Source organism: Opisthocomus hoazin, chromosome 2 (assembly GCF_030867145.1).
Source record: "Opisthocomus hoazin isolate bOpiHoa1 chromosome 2, bOpiHoa1.hap1, whole genome shotgun sequence".
In the NCBI taxonomy this organism is placed as follows: Eukaryota; Metazoa; Chordata; class Aves; order Opisthocomiformes; family Opisthocomidae; genus Opisthocomus; species Opisthocomus hoazin.
The window spans coordinates 109,916,720-109,932,735 of record NC_134415.1 but is presented as its reverse complement, the minus strand read 5'-3'; positions in this window follow the sequence as shown (position 1 = coordinate 109,932,735).

Genomic DNA, 16,016 nt, shown 5'->3' with positions numbered 1-16,016 from the left:
AAAGAATTTATTCTGAAAGAAAAGACCTGAACAGACAATCTGCTCATGGCAAACGGCTATGTAGTTTGGCTTTAAATTTTGGAGGGCGTGAAAGAGGACAGAGGTGGAGATCTACTCCTTAGTCCTTTTCCTCCTGGGAATTACTTTGTATTGTGAACTTTTGAGGAGAGGGAAATAACTTCTGTAACCAAAAGACTAAAATCAACCAGCAGCACTGAAAGATGTATTTTCCTCAGTTTGTACCAGTTTGACATGAACAAAATAAAATCACACAAAATGCCTTTCCAGCAGTACCTTTCCCTCTCCTCTTCTTTCTATGATAAGTATCACATTAGAGAACTTTTGACAGAAAATCCACCATTCTGGAGGGGCTGTCAAGCTACTGCGCATGGCTATGTAAGAGGACAGGATCCAGCTCTGTTGCACTATGCACGTGCGCATGCGCACATGCACATACATTGTGCTATGGACAGAGTCACTCACAGTCTCTGCCTGCCCCTGCAGCAGGAGTGCTCTGGTCATCCAGTGACAGCACACGAGGGCTCAGGAGAGAACATATCTGGCTTTTACCTCCAGGAAGCCCTTGCAGGACTACCCAGAATGCAGATTTATTTTGTGCACTGTTGCAAATGTAGTATTGGATAAAAATGGCCATCTACTTGGATGGTTTTCTGCAGTATGCTCTGAATCTTTTACCTAAAGACTTTCTAGAAATCTGGAGATAAGCACAAGATTAAATTTAAAGGGGAGATAATTTCACATTTAGCTATTTAAAATTACTTAAACTTTTCCAAGAAGCACCTGATAATATTTAGTCAACATTAAAAATAATATCAATGTAACCAGACTGTGGGTTTGATATAGTGTGGCAGTTTCCACTGTCTAATTAAAATAACTGAACCAGGACTCACCTTAACCATATACTGTTACCCATTTTCTGATGCACAAATCTAGATCTGTATGTCCTTAAAACATTTTAAGAAGGAATTTTTAGTCTATATTTTGAGATTTGTGCTTAAGAAACACAGAAACAGTTATTTGCTAGTTGACCTGTTGTCTTGTAGTATCTAAACTGGAACAGACTGTCAGGTATGCTAACCTCAACTCAGGTTTACAAAACCAAGTTTTGGAGGACATTTCTTGTTCTGTCATCATTACTCCTTTCCCTAGTGTGAAAGATCTGAACACCAGCAAGGAAGTTTGTGGAGATGGTTAGACTTCTGCAAAACCAAACCCCTTTGATATATTCTGTAGCTGCATAAACCAGCACCCAAACGCGGTTCCCTAGTCACAAAACTTTGGGGAGTACTTCTTAGGACTTAGATACTGACAAGTAAATACGGACTTTTCATAAAAAATGTGTAATAGTAGTTCAACCATAAGGATGGCTGCACCATATCAGGTCAAAGCTCTATTTAGCTGTTTCTTGATCTAGCCAATAGCATTTGTCTAAGGATGTAAGAAACTAGATGGCCGGGAACAAGACAGTCAGACAAAGAATTATACACATTATATCTTATCAAGAATGCTGAAACTAAGCTCCTAAAATAAAGTTTTAATAATTTGCTTTGAATTTGTAATAGGTTTTTTTTGTAACCTTAGTATTCAGCAGCTAGTTGCTTCTGATTACGCTTTTGTTTTCAAGTATTTATATGAATATAATATACTGAAAAATCAGGAGAAAATGCATGGACCACAGGAAAAAAAATCATAAACTAAGTCTTTTTATAGGCTTTGCTTTGAAAATCCAGAATTTTCCTACCCATTTCCTATGAAATTCCAACACATTTTATTTCAAGTAAAGCCAGAAAACTCTCCTTATCTACAGAGGAGAAAAATTCCATCTAGAATCTCAAACAAATAAGATGTTTGCATCTGCGAGCATAGTAGAGTGAGCTGCTTCTTTGTGATTAAAATAGGTTAACTGAAAGACTGTGACCTATAAAACATAATGCATTGTGTTAATTAAGAGCTTAAAGATCAAATTAATATTTTAGCAATTGAATGGGATAAGATTGGCAGATTATGTTGATGAACAATGTGCCATTGTTTCCTTGAAGGCACACTCCATTTAACCAGAAGCTTCTGTATGAAATATATTTTATCTGCATTACTACTTCTTCTTTTGTAATCAGCAGACTCATTCTTTCAGATCAGAAATAAAAACCAAGACACAAAGCCTTTATCTTCTATTTAAGAATTTAAATAAGGATCTATCAAAGACGATTATACTACACCTTGCAAAGAAAATTAAATCTCTTACAACTCCTCTAGATTTTGTGAGGTTAAAGTACAATTAAAAGCAATACAGCAAAAGAAAAAGTGTTTTTAACATGATATTTTATTTCTTAATTAATACTGGCATAAATACTCTCTCTTACCTAACCAGCCTAAAACAGGGTTTTTTTCTTCCTAAAGAGAAAGTACCTTTTAATGGGTAAAGTATCAGTATCAAAAAAATGCTCTCTTTGGATTTTGTTGTCTCTGTTAATAAAATTGATTAGGTTAAGACTTGGCATATGGCCATTATTCAGTCATGACTAGGCTTTCTCAGTACAGTAAACTAAATCACACTCAACTATTCATTTAACAATGTACCACTGACTAATGTAACAAAATTATTATTATCTTGCATATTTTATTTGCATATTGTTCATTATTTAGATTTGCTGAGCACATTGAGACATTTTCTTGTTCTTTTCATATGGATAGTTTGCAATGATCTAGAATCCAATATTAGTATCTAACATCTATTATTCCAACATGCATTGCTGAGGACTGGTCAAAAATTTAGTAACAACATTTTTAATGGAAACATATGGATATATCAATGTGAAAATCCACAGATTTTGTGGAAAATTTAAGATTTTTTTAATAGGCTAAACAATCTATTTAATCAAAAGTCATTTATACAGCTGTAGTTCTCTTGCGTTTACTCAAAGTTGATGGAGTATGTTCTTTTGTTGAGCTAACTTCCAGTAGTCACCTTGAAGATTCTCATGTCTTTAGAAGCACTGACTGACTTAACTCCTATTTTATGCATATTTCGCTATTTTTTGTTCATCTGCATTTTGATTTTGTTTTTAACATCACATTGAGTAAGCAAGCTCAGATCCATTTTTGACAGTTAGTCTCAGATCCATGTTTTCCACCCTCAGCCTGATTACTTAGTTTCTTTAATAGCCTCTTGTGGAAGATTTTGTCTACCTTTTTTTGATAATTTTAATAAATTAACTGCAGTATTTGAATACATTTGATGGGAATGTCAATGATTCTTCTCATTTATCTACTCTATTTTTAAGTATTTGCTTTACAATCAACACACAGAGAAAAAATCCTCAACTACTGTAAATCATCACAGCCTCAAATTGTAAAAACTCAGACCACTAAAATGAAAAGAATACTTGACAAAATTATCAAAAGCATACAAAAGTACTATCCCTATTGTATTTTGAATATTTGTATTACTATGCAAAATTTACCAAACACTAAAACACAGATACATCAATCTTTATTTTTAAGTAGAATGTGCAATATTATTAAATGCCCATAACCCTGGTGAATTCCATTGATTTCAAAGAAAAATGGCCAAAGTGAAATCTCTAGAACTGTTCCATTGTTTGTTAGAAATGTAGTTTAACAAAATGTGCAATTTCAACCATACATTTTAGACTTTCTGGTTATGCCAGATATTTATATTTTTTACAGCAGAAAATCACAGAATCACAGAATCACAGAATAGTAGGGGTTGGAAGGGACCTCTGTGGGTCATCTAGTCCAACCCTCCTGCTGAAGCAGGGTCACCTACAGCAAGCTGCACAGGACCTTGTCCAGGCGGGTCTTGAATATCTCCAGAGAAGGAGACTCCACAACCTCCCTGGGCAGCCTGTTCCAGTGCTCCGTCACCCTCAGAGGGAAGAAGTTCTTCCTCATGTTCAGACGGAACTTCCTGTGCCTCAGTTTGTGCCCATTGCCCCTTGTCCTGTCTCTGGGCACCACTGGAAAGAGCTTGGCCCCATCCTCCTGACACCCACCCTTCAGATATTTGTAAGCATTTATAAGGTCCCCTGTCAGCCTTCTCTTCTTCAGGCTGAACAAGCCCAGTTCCCTCAACCTTTCCTCGTAGGGGAGATGTTCCAGTCCCCTCATCATCCTTGTAGCCCTCCGCTGGACTCTCTCCAGTAGCTCTTCATCTTTCTTGAACTGGGGAGCCCAGAACTGGACACAGTACTCTAGATGAGGCCTCACTAGGGCAGTGTAGAGGAGAAGGAGAACCTCTCTTGACCTGCTGCCCACACTCCTCTTGATGTATCCCAGAAGGCCATTGGCCTTCTTGGCAGCCAGGGCACACTGCTGGCTCATGGTTAACCTGTCGTCCACCAGGACACCCAGGTCCCTCTTCGCAGAGCTGCTCTCCAGCAAGTCCACCCCAAGCCTGTACTAGTGCATGAGGTTGTTCCTCCCCAGGTGCAGGACCCTGCATTTGGCTTTGTTGAACCTCATCAGCTTCCTCTCTGCCCAGCTTTCCAGCCTGTCCAGGTCATGCTGAATGGCAGCACAGCCTTCTGGTGTATCTACCACTCCTCCCAGTTTGGTGTCATCAGCAAATTTGCTGAGGGTACATTCTAACTCTTCATCCGGGTCGTTGATGAAGAAGTTAAACAAGACTGGGCCCAGTACTGACCCCTGGGGGACACCACTTGTTACCAGCCTCCAACTAGACTCAGCGCCGCTGATGACAACCCTCTGAGTTCTGCCATTCAGCCAGATATCTATCCACTTCACCGACCACTCATCCAGCCCACACTTCCTCAGCTTACTTTTGTAAGCTTCCTTTACCAGCATATTTACAGGTTAAGTTTTGAAATTTGATTTAATTTAATGATTTCTATTGTATTCTTTAATATCACAATAGCTGAAAAAGAGAAATTAAAGAACACACAGGTGGACAATTTTAACTCTGCTTCTTCAGTTAGTCATATTACCTCGTTTTTAGCATATTGCATGTAAGTCCTGAATGTATCATGCACAATATAATCTGCATGAATTGATTTCTGTGATCTCACTGCTTTCTGTAGACGTCTGTATGATACTTGACATCATGGTCCATCTTCTCTGTTCTCTTCACTGTCACTAAAATTGCATTCTTTTGACGACAAGCAACTGGCCATTGATGTATTGTTTACACTTCTGAGGCAGTTTCAGGGTCTCCTCTACACAGATCAGCTACTTGCTATTTCTATGTAATTGTGACCAAAAAAAAAAATCTATATCCAGAGGCATTACACCACATAGTTGTACAAAGCTAAATAAACGCTAAACCGAATTACCCACCTGGTTATCAGCTAAACAAGTTCCCAGATGGTCTCATATGTCCCTGGTCTTTCTCAGCTTTGGAATAGAATAGCATCACAGGGTAGAAGGAAAGGAACATGGAAAAAAAAAGTGGCAATATCAATAAGAAGGCAATAGATATAGGTGTGGGTGGGTGGCATTGCCATAAGGAGCAAGAAGAGGAACTATGATTTTGAGGAACATAGGTACGAGGAAAGGGTTGCCATTTGTGGACATTTTAGGAGTGCAGGCAGGAAGAAAATATTTTAAAGAATATTTCTAACAGCTAAAATTCTTATTTCATACTCATGGAAATACAACAGTTTTAGTCAAAGGTTTCCAACATAAACTTAAGCAGAACAAAGGTGCACCTGCACTGCAGCTTTTCTGTGCATGTTGGCCACACTTTGTGAAGTATAAACTGCCAAAAGCAAAAGCTGAGAGTGGACTATTAGTCCTTCTAAATAATTAATATGACTGTTACGTGAAGAGGGGGGGATGCCAGGCTCATCCATTTACATATACACAGAATATTTCACTGTTAATTACAGATTCCGGTTGGACTAAACTATCAGGACATGAATAGAATAAATCGGATATCGCCTTTGCAGTAAAAGAGGCCAGTAAGAAAAATTTCTAAAGTGCTGCAGTACTAACTGAAGTTAGATGGTTCTGCAGAGCCGGTATTTTAAAACTGTCTGTTTTTCTTGCATTGACTTCACCACATTTTATATTTTTTTATAAATAAAACCTTTAAAGCTATGACATGGGAGTGAATATATTTCTGTTCTGCAGAAGTATATAAATATATACTTTATATATCAGTACGTCCAGTTAACATATCTACATTATTAAATTCTAAATATGTCTTAGAAACATTTTTCTACTCCCTGGAACTCATTATATCATTTCCCCTGTTACCACAGGACTATTTGTTCTAGTCTCTGATGTTTACTTTTTTGTATGCTACTCTTTGAAAAGCAGAGCTTCCAGCACTTTTCCAGTTTTCCCTGTTTCTATCACTGTTGTTGTGCTTGCCTTTACTGAAGGATTTCAGAGCTTCTCAATGTATTGTAATAATAAAAATAAAATGCAGCAGACTTTCATCTCAAGGTGTGGGTGTTTTAATCCTGATCCCATAACATTCATCAGACATTTAATAGAGTTCAGATGTGGGGGGAGAAAGCTAGGTCTGATATGATATTACCCCTGTGTTAAGATAGTCAAATGAATAAATGCTCTCTCCCTGTTTCTGGAGCCAACCTTCAGCCTGCCAAACCTCCCCATCTAACTTCTAGAGAAGAGCAGATACTAAGTGCAGTATTGGGTCAGCTGTTTCACCTTTTCTGCCTAAAGACACCATCCAAAAAATTGTAGCTTATCAAAATAAGTGCTGTGGAGGTAGTATTGATCCTTTTTTTAGGCCATCACAGTTACATAACTGGAATGACAGAAAACCCCTCTCTTTTGTATTTTTCAAACATGGGCAAGTTTCCACAGTCACTTTTTTTTTTTTTGATTCACTGAATGGATGACTGAAGACTGATCAATATAAAACATTCTATAGATTCCAGAGAAACTATCTTCACACGTAAGTGCTTCAAAAAGTCAGTAAAACGAAAAAAGCAAAAATTCAGTGACACGAAAATTTTTGTCAAGAATTTTCTATATATGTGTGCTAAGTAATTTGCATACAAAGCATACTAGATACAGGAAAAGTTTATAAAATCTGCTTAACTTTCTACCACTTTTCCATCACTTTCATAATGTGGGTCATATGAACCCTCAGTGTGTGGGTTACACCAAGAGCTTTCTTTTTTCTTCTTTCAGAGAAATTAAGGGAAATAAGAAGGTATCATTCTGCTAAGAAACTTTGTATCTACATTTCCCAAGTATACACGTCTACTTTACCTAGAAGTGGACTTTTATTCCTGAATGTTACATCTCTGATTCATGCAATTATTTCTAGAGCTGTCCTACTTATGAGAGGGGCTCAGGGGTTGCATGTACTTTGAAGCATACAGCAGAGTGCACCTCCCATCTGTGTGGACAGAGCCAATACTGTGTGTCACCTCCATTTATCACACCTCCTTTGCAGTGACATCACACCTCCTTTGCAGTGACAGCGCACATCCAGCATCAGAAGGACAAAGTGATCCAGGATATTTCCTAAATCCCTGGCCAGGAGGAATTCTCTTGGAAGCAAGATTTGTTTGGAGTTCAGGTCATGTGTAACGGCAATACAGACAGCAGGTGCTGGATACTCCCAGGATGTGCCCAGCTCAGGTACAGTGTCAAGTAAACACATCAGAGTTTTGATATTCTCCGATCATTCGAAATAAACCATTCTTTATCCTATCATTGAAGTATCCCTGAAATTACTTTGCATGTCCATCAGAGTTGAGGTCTTTTCCATGCTATGAGGTACTTCACACATTTTCAGTTGCTATAAACACAGAATCATAATGAGATTTTCAGCTTCAATCACTACTTCATTTGTATGACAGATCATTCCTATATTATTGTATTGTGTTGCTTACCTTTGTCTCAGGTAATCTACACTATGTTAGCAATGCTTTTGAAAATATAAGAAAAATAGAAGTCACAAAGTAGCTAGGGTGAACTTTCATGATTTTCAACTTCTCTAGAGGTATCAATCATTGCAGTTGCAAACTTCAGAATACAAATAGGAGCTGCATCCCTTCATACCCTTCTAACAGCACATCAAAAAAAAAAAAACAGAGGCATCCACTGAAGAGAAAAACAAAACAAAACAAAACATTACAGCACAGAATTATTTTCTGTCTGACAGGTGCAGATTCTGTGTCATAAACTGAAAGACCCTGAGAATAATAATGAAGCTACAAAACATCTAGGAAAAGAGGTGAGAGCTTGTCTACCTGCAATCTTCAATGCATTTAAGTTGCCCTTTTAGCTTGCATTTCACAGCTCATTTACAATTAAATACAAAACCTGTCTTTGTTTTTAATACTAACATGATAAGAATAATGATAATCCACACCAACAAAAAGGAAAAAAAAACAAAACTGCTTTGTCTGATAAAACAAAATCTGCCCTGAGGACTTTTTCTAATGAAAAATAAATTTATAAACAGTGGTTCCTGGCTGTGTTGTGTGTCAGTACAACAGAGCATTCATTAGGCTTTTACCAGTTATATATTAGGAAGCACTTTGATACTGCATCCTCTGCCAGTGTATTTTCACAGTGAGAAAAACAAAAATACACACTCTCTTATTATAGAGATACTGAAGGATTCAAAAATATACTCACTGTGGAAAACAAAGATTCCAGTCACCATCAAATACTCTTTTCCTAGCTGAATCAAAAACATGAGGAGGACCTCTGTTTGAGATTAGACATTTGAACAGAGCAGTGTAGAAAAATGCGTTTCTAATTGTGAAGGAAGGGACCGGTAAGTAGCAAAGGTCTTTGCTGTGAGTTATATGGAAAGGAAAGGAAGGATTGTCATGGATGAGGGAGGGTTGTTGGGGGGGGTGCATGAAATTACTATACTCGTATTAATGTCAGTGGAATTGGGAGGGACTATTTACTTCTGTCCAGGTGCTCACTTGAGTGTCTGGTGTAAGGAGAGTTTGCTATTCATCACCATTCTTCTACACCTACAATTCATCAAGAAAGGCCTGAAAAACATATGCAAGAAATTTCATTTTTAAAAAAATATATCTGACAAAAGAAGAGTAAGAAAGGAGGCAAAACAAGTTTATTTTAGCACTAAGTTTTCAGTTAATAATTAGCAATGCTGTTTTGAACTGTTGCATGCCATGTTTTATTCAATAGTCCATCATTTTTTTTAGAGACACAATAATCCATAATGTAAACAGCTTGGATAAATACAATGCTGTCTCTTAGTTATGGATACTTTTATTACAAAAAAGGCTGTATTGTGCATCCCCTTTTCCCAAAACTATTTCGACACTGAACATAAAGTGTAGAAATAAATGGCACATGATGCTCAAAGCATTGAAGTGTCAACTCTTTGTGCTTTGTACATAACTCTATTACAGTGACTCGTATTTCACTGCATATATATTGAACATAGGATGGGAAAAAGAGAGAGTGAGACAGTGAAACTAAAATATTTGTCAGGAGAAATAAGCAAGTACCCTGAAGACTTCAAACACTTGAGAACTCGTATTTGAAGGTTGCAGGCAGATATTCAGCTTTAAAAATGGCTCATGTACCTGGAAGCCAATGAGAGCCTTGTCTTTCTCAGTATCTTGGACTGTAATCTCTCTCATCGTAATCCTTCTGATTGGTCTTGTTTCATTATTTTGCCTGTTAGCTGTGGAAAGCCATGATGGGCTGAGTCCATTCTTTTCGTCACTAGTTCAAGGACTTTTCCCAGTGCAAATCAGGCTAAAGCAATGTGTTTACCCTGCTTCCTTCATTTAAAGCACCAGAAAACTGAAGAAAAATAAGCCACATAAAGTTTATAGGGAAAGATGATTTTAGCTAATGATGGAGTTGGAAAAGTACAAAAATTTTGTAATTCAGAAGTCTGGATTAAAAACAACCTTGAACTATGGTAGTTCTAAAATTAGATGCTTATAACAGAAGGCAATTGTGCATACTGGAGCAGGAAAACACCTGTGAAAATACAATCTATATGGAAATTTTAAATAGTAGTCTACTCTCAACATAAATTTTTATTAATGTTTTAATTTATAGATAATTATTTTAATATTTATACAAATAATCTTATTATAATTTCTCCTCTTGTTCCTTAAATATTTACAGAGGTAAATAGTTGTTTTTTGGGTTTTTTTTTTTTTCATCCTGTTTAAATGAATGGGCCACCTTGTTGCTAAAGCAACGACATTTTGAACAGTATAAAAAAATCTTCTTTCATGTTATGGCTATTCCATCTTGGCCCTCAGTGGAAAATAAACTTATGCCAAATATTTAGAGAAGTCTCAAATCATATCCAGCACAGCCATTAATATTCAACATTCTAACAGGATGTCTTAAATGCTGTTAGGTCAAGAGAGGCTGCAGTCTAATCAAAGGAGGGTAACATTAAATGAGTCATAAATTGTTCCTATAATTGAAAACGTAGAAGAACAAGAATAAAAGCTCTTGTTCTAATTTCTAATTCAATGTTCCTCATGATCTTTCTAAAAGAATGTGATGCCAGTGAAAGACTTAACTTGTAACTCATCTATAAGAAATTTTCTGCTGTTAGTATTGTAAGTGAACCAGTGACAATTACTTTGGATGGTACTATGCTATATTCCTACTTACCACGACAACACAGAAATCTGCTGAGAGCTTTTCTTGGTAGGATACTACAACTAGTCTGAGCTCCTTATCCTTCTGCTTAGAAGGCAATCCTCCTTCTCTGCATGTGGAGAAAAGTTAATCCCTCTGAATGAAAACAATTATTCCCTTGTTTCACCTCCAACTTTACTTATCTTTCCAAGCACAGAAACAGAGACAACTTTTAAATTTGGCTAGACAGGTATGTATTCTGCCTTGACTTTCACCTTCGGTAACCTAATGGAAAGTGCACTGAGTATAAATCCAAGATTCTGAGCAATATTACCTACTTAGATATCTACGATGTTGGTTTGAAACAGCAGAAAAACAACCTGGTGAAGCATTCGATCAGCACAAATAAAAAAAAAACACCTTAGACTACCTGGTCATAAAGATCTGATTTTATTTTGTTTTTGTTCCAGACAGAAGCAAGGTTATCAAACAGCCTCTTATTTTGTACTTGAATAAAAATCATTCCAGGCAAGAACTCTCTTTTCATTAACATTTTTATTATGTCAGACTTGAACAAATGCAGCCAGTTCAATAGACAAGAAAAAACACCAGTGTCCCAGATCCTTCTACATTTCAGTGTCCCAGAAGAATGCTGAAGTTTATGGCAGTATAAAGAGAAAAGGAGACTATAACGTATGCTGCTACTTGAAACAAGTGAGAACTGTCTCTGGCAAAGCCAAGTACCAGCATAAGTTTCCAGAAGAATACTTATACTTGTAACAATGTAATACATATAGTTCCACAGGAAAAAAAAAAAAAAAAAAACACAGATCTAGCATCTGCCTATTTCTTGTCTTTAGCAAATGTTGTGTAATATTCTGCTCTTTCCTTACTCTCTCTTGCCTACTTTATTTTAGCACTCCTGGTTTAAACAACGTAGACAAAGATTGTGATGATGCTGATTTTTGAAAAGTTTAAACCTCTCATTTAACCACGTCAAGGAGAGATGTCTGTAAATATGCAGCCAGATCTAGAGTGCTACAGCAATATTTCTGCTATACTTACAATGCATAGCTATAGTATATTTTCTAAAATGCAAGCACTTAGATAGTCTTGACATTTGCCACGTCTCATGAGGAATGAGGTATGAGTTATTTTGAAAAAATACCTCTGTGACAGAAATCCCTGTACATTGAGTGAAAACACCAAGTTCAATTCTTTTTGCGTACCAGGTTTTGATCTATGATTCTAATCATCCCCTGCCTGATCTTAGTTGCTCAGAGTAATAGCAGATCATGCAATGCACAGGTCATTCCTTTGGTAGTTAATGCTGACAATCAAAAATACATGCCGCATTAAAATTTAGAATTTCATTCTCTGTCTATAGAAGAGCAAAATCTGTTGCTTAAACACATACAAAAAGTTGGCAGGCAACTATGACAAGAGCTGAGTAGCTAAAGGTGTCGTGCTGATCTCTTTGAATCTGTGTTATCCCCGTGTGTACAGGTCTCCTGTTACTTGCTCTTTATCAATGTTTTGGTAGAAGATCCTTTTAGAAAGTTACTGAGACCCCGTATTTTGCTTTAAGCTTTTTTTTTTTTTCCCTACCAAAATTTTACACAAATGCACAAGGCACTGAAATACATTTTTCTTCTTTAATGTGAAGATTCAAGGTGAAGGCAACTTCCACTGCTATCATTAAATACTTATGGTAATGAAAAGCTGTCCCAGGCTGCTGCAGCAGCAACCTTATGTCCCTCTCCCACACAGTTAACGGCAAGCTGAGGGGCCTTCTGATCACGTTTGGTTGTTACTTGGTGGTGTTAGTTTCCCTGAGTTCTCTCAAGGGTCAGAGAGGGATAAGCACTACCTTTTCCTCAGCACAGCTGCGTCCTATTTGCTCACCTCAGAGCAAAGTACAGTGATACACTAAGCTCCGTCAGCTTTATAAAGCTGAGGGGAAGAATGCCTCACTTCAGCAGCAGTGGCGCCTGGCAAGGACAAATAACTCGGCAAGCGTCAGAACACTTCCAGCAGAGGCACATCCAACATGAACTGCAGCTCCCACTAAAATCATTGATTTGAAGTGATGGCTGCCATCCTATACTGTGAGCTGTACAAATGGGCAATGTGCCCTTCTGCTGAACCCTATTGATCTGCACGAAGCTTAGGACAGACACAGCTGTGCAGCTGAACAGACCACAAGGCAGAGCTGAGGCTTCATAGGCAAAAATCAATCTGTTATATTTAAAAAAAACAAACAAAAAACCAGAAAGAAGAATATAAAATCCTACATTTCAAGATCTAAATTAATCTTTAAGTAATAACGATTAGAATGAGGACCACTTTACATCTGCAGACTGGGGTTTCTGGCAAGTTGTTCTGCTGTGTTCACTACAGATCATTGGCAGGAGTGAAAGCACCCTACTATGCCTGATCTAGTCCATCTGTTCCCATCTCTATAAAGGAATGCAACCATCAGGACAGTTTAAGCTGACTGTTTTTAAATCAGCCCAGAATAGCAGTAGGCAATATTTCAGGACAGAAAGAAAAGAAGCATCTCCTCAATAGAGGTGTTTTGATAGAGAAATACATACATTTCAAAAAAGAGTTTAGGATGAACAAAAAAGCAGAAACTGTGCTCCTGCAAGAGAGCCAGGGTCGTCATTATATGTCGCCTCCAAGAAATGACACTTCTTATAGAAGTTTGCCCCATTTTTTTCCTTACTGTAGTAATGTATTTTTCTAGCACCTAGATATTCCTCTGCGCTCTCCTGTCCAATTAGAGAAAAGGTCAGTCCAAAATAAGTACAAGTAAAGTTTATAAGGGCTGACAAGAAGTTGGTAGCAGATGGCACGAATGCAATCATATTAATTCTGGGTAATGCTTTTTCCACATATTAGCAATTCAGTTGTTGTGCTCAGAATGAGATTTAAAATAAAAACTGGGAACTTATGGCAGTAAGAAAGTAAAACAGTACATCCAGTGTCGGAAAAGGAAAGTGTAATTGTAGCGTGCTGCAGCAGCACTCTAATATTGCCAAAAGTAACAATACGGAAGGCAAATAGTTGTTAGCATCGTCAATCGTACTGTGCAGCTATGATGCTGGAGAAAGGCATGATGTTTCCCTGCAGATTTCTAAAAAGAGCATTGATCCCCTTACTGATGTGCTTTAGTTTCCCTACTCCGGCGTTGCCAGGTGCACATGCATTCTGCCTCATTTAGGTTCATTTCAAGTTCTTTTTTCCCCTTAGGGGGCTGTCATTGTTCGTATTGCAGGTTCACTCCCTTTCAGTTCTTGGTCAGCTATGACCAGTGAAGTAAAACACAAGCAAGACAATCATCAGAACTGCCCCTGTGACTATTATTTTCTGGTTTTTGACAACTCGTTGAAAGCAACATGGGAAAAAATGCCTTTTCTCATCATCTGTACCTGTATGACCATTCTGATCTTGTCAGCAGCTTCTTTTATTTCAACATGACAGGCAGCTACCATGAGCTTATTTGGGGCCCAGTTACTCCAAGAAGCAGAGGGGAAGGCACAAGCCCTCCCCACTGTATTCTTCTTAATAGCTGAGAAGTCATGGTCTCTTTACTCCTACAGACTGTGTTTGTGTTTTGAGATGTCGTTCACAGAGTAAACAATAAAAGTATTTATTTTTTTATCCCAGTTTTATATTTCCAACATTGACCACAGTGGATGCTCAGGGAAAGATTATGAGAATATTTTCTTTACACATCTTGAGTCAGTGAGTTCCACCATTAACTGTATTATATGGAAAAGTATTGCTTTTAGTGTATTTAAATTATTGCCTTGTAATGTTCATTTTCCCTCTATATATTTCTAATGAAAAAAGTAAAATTGTTCCCTCCTTATCTTCTCTATACCTCTCATAACAATGAAATTCTACTATTTGCCATTCGATTGTCTCTTTTGCAGGCTTTATTTAGTTTTCCTCACAACCCTCTCTCATATTCCTCTTCATCCTTCTCTGTATCTTCTCAAGCTCTATTGTAACTCTTTTGAGGGTAGAGCTGCACTTAACAGGCATGCGATCAGATAAAGAGTGGCATAATATATTTGATTGGTTGCCTCTTCTTTACCTAATAACTCCTACCATTCTCTCTTTTTGTTTGACAAGCACTGAATATCAAACTGACCTTCTCATGTAACTTCTTGTCATGACTCTAAGGTTTCTTTCCTAAGTGTTAAAAGCAAATATTGCCATTCTCATTTGACATGTACAGGAGATTTATCCCATTTGTTAAACTCAGTAACTTGAATTTTACATGTGATTTTATTCTATAATTAGTCAGTAATATGAGATTCTTCCACAACTTTTTATGGTATCAAGGACCTGTTCTGAAGTTGCTGAAGGCAGCAGAACCAGAGCGATTACGTTTCTAAAGCACTTTCCCAGCACTGTTGTTTGATCATTACAGTTATTATTTGAATGCTTGTGAGGGAAGGACAATGCAGCTGGGCCTAGCTCTACTTACATAGATTTCAGCAGAGGTGTTCATATCATGAGTGAATGCATATGCAGCATTTGAACAAACATAGCATCATCTCACTTGGAAAGATGAAATACAGTTTAGCATTATGTGCTTAAGAGTCTTATAGAGTGCTGTAAGTAAAAGAAATGGAAACTCTATTCTGCTTCTAAGTGTAATGGGAAGGAAATATTTCATAATGCTTCCACTAGTGACAGCAGAAGATGGAAATTCTTAAGAAATTATATAGCAGAAATCTATTAGCTAGAGCAATCTGCAATGTAAATACTTTGTATTTAACTAATTAACAAGGTCCAGGAAAGATGTTTTGATTCCTCTCAGATAAGGGTGAGAAAAATTTTCCCTCTGAGGGTGATGGAGCACTGGAACAGGCTGCCCAGGGAGGTTGCGGAGTCTCCTTCTCTGGAGATATTCAAGACCCGCCTGGACAAGGTCCTGTGCAGCCTACTGTAGGCGACCCTGCTTCGGTAGGGGGGTTGGACTAGATGACCCACAGAGGTCCTTTCCAACCCCTACCATTCTGTGATTCTGTGATTCTGTGAAATCACTTCAGAATGTGGACATCAAGTCATTTAATGAGACATAAATGTGTGCAGAATGTACAATTTTTTTTTAATATAGGAGATTGTGGTTTTGCCCAGAAATAACTTTCTGCTGGGCACCCTCAAAATGATGGACAAAAATGCTTGATAGAAGTAATGATGAATAAACTTACAGATGAACTATGGACTTGGAGAACACCCCATAGAAAAAAATGTTCCTTAACAACGAAAAGACTGCAGTCAAAACTTGACAGTAGAAAAGAATGTGTAATGGGAGAGGTGGAAGTAGAGGGCTTCATTACATGAATGATGACAGATGTTAAGAGGAAAAAACACGGGCATCGATGCTTTGGAAGCTAGAGGGAGGTGATTTT